The following is a 1,783-nucleotide window of genomic DNA, read 5'->3' as shown; positions in this document are numbered from 1 at the left end:
GCAGGTAAAATCTCCGGGCATGGACCCCAGCTACTTAGCCATGCTCTGAACCAATTTGGTAGCTCTTTGATTGTATTGAGTTTAAAACCAATATACCAGGAATGAGAGAATCTCTGAGTTTGATAGCAAAAAATATGTGTCCATGCTTTAATATAATCAGTATAAGAATATGATCTCGGTTTGATATGGGGGTGATCATTGAATTTTTTTAACCCATGAGGGTTCATTCCCCAATCTCGGTATGATAATACCTTAAGAATAACAAGCTTGGAGAACGCAGGAGGACCATTACCATTACTGTTGGCCGTGTTATGTGTTAAAAGGATAGATCCTGTCTCTATGAGTATTGTCATAAAACTCTCTAGTTTTACCATAATGTGGTAAAATATGCTCTTTTAAGTACATGCTTGCAACTTCTGCAGGATCTCTGTTAGCATGTTCTGTTTCCACCGCTAAAAGCGGTATTGATGTGGACATTATAAATGCCGACTTTTCTTCTTCTGAAGAATATTGTTTTCCCTTATTTGGGTTTCCTTTAATCATAATAGGATTACTTTTGTTCCTTTTATTAGGAGATGGGTAAGAAAATTGAGGAGCCTTTCCCCTAGTTATCTGGCAGTCCATGCTTCCCCTGCAAAAATTCACGAGTCAAGAAATCAAGTAGAGAATTAGTTTCACCTTTTATATATTCAATTTTAAAATCAAACGCTGATAAAATGGCTTGCCATCTTGCAAAAATTTGCCGAGAGGCTAAATTTTTAACATCCTTTACCAATACTTCCTTAGCTGCCTGACAATCCACTCTAATAAGAAATTCCTGGTTTAACAAATCACTTTCAAATTTAGTAACACAATGAATTATTGCCAATATTTCTTTTTTAATGGTTGAGTAATTTTGTTGTGCCGATTTCCATACACCTGAGGTATATCTTACTAATTGCTCTTTATTATGAACCCTTTGTTTAAGGATTCCTCCATATCCGACATCTGAAGCATCAGTCTCAACTATTTTGTAGGTTGTTGGATTCGCTATAGTTAGGCATGGCAATTCTTTAGCTTTAGCTTTGATTTTTATAACAGCAGTTGTATGCTCACTGCTCCAATTAGCAGGGTTTTTCCGTAATCTTGCATATAGAGGTTTGCTATCCTTAGCTAAATCCTTATAAAAATATGCTATATAATTTAAGTTTCCTAAGAATCTTTGTAATTGTTTTTTATCCTTGATTTCATCAGGAAATTTATCAGCAAAGGATATAGCCCGTTCTATAGGTATTATAGTACCTTTATTAATATTGTGACCAAGGAATCTAACATGGGTTTGAAATATTTTCATCTTTTTTGCAGATACCACTAATCCAGCCTGTTTTACTATTTTGAGGAATATTGATAAGTGTTTAAAATGTTGCTCAATTGATTCAGAATATATTAATACATCATCAATGTATACAATTGTAAAAGTTGAATAAGAATTAAATAGATTATTCATAATATGTTGAAATTCTGATGGAGCATTTTTTAAACCAAATGGCATAACATTCCATTCATAATGTCCAAAGGGAACCGTAAATGCAGTTTTATACTTGTCTTTTTCTGCGATTTGAATTTGCCAATATCCTGACTTTAAGTCAAATTTTGAAAATATGACAGCATTATGTAATCTATCTAAAAGATCTTTTTTATTAGGAATTGGATACCTAATCCATCTTAATGCTTTATTCAAAGGCTTATAGTTGATGACTAATCTCGGAACTCCTCTTTCTAATTCAGCTGCTTTTTCTACATA

The 1,783-nt window shown here is 33.3% G+C and overlaps 1 long non-coding RNA gene across 2 annotated transcripts; it reads left to right on the top strand.

Moving 5' to 3' along the window:
- Positions 1 to 862: 862 nt before the first annotated feature.
- Positions 863 to 1,360, top strand: LOC113318071. Of its 2 annotated transcripts, none has more exons than XR_003344264.1 (3): positions 863 to 923; positions 1,017 to 1,137; positions 1,345 to 1,360. It is a non-coding gene; the product is annotated as an uncharacterized LOC113318071 (long non-coding RNA). The 2 variants fall into 2 exon arrangements; XR_003344265.1 differs by lacking the exon at positions 1,345 to 1,360 and adding an exon at positions 1,234 to 1,285.
- Positions 1,361 to 1,783: the final 423 nt, after the last annotated feature.

Source organism: Papaver somniferum, chromosome 10, assembly GCF_003573695.1.
Source record: "Papaver somniferum cultivar HN1 chromosome 10, ASM357369v1, whole genome shotgun sequence".
In the NCBI taxonomy this organism is placed as follows: domain Eukaryota; kingdom Viridiplantae; phylum Streptophyta; class Magnoliopsida; order Ranunculales; family Papaveraceae; genus Papaver; species Papaver somniferum.
The sequence above is the reverse complement of the archived record's forward strand: the minus strand, read 5'-3'. Positions and strand labels throughout refer to the sequence as shown.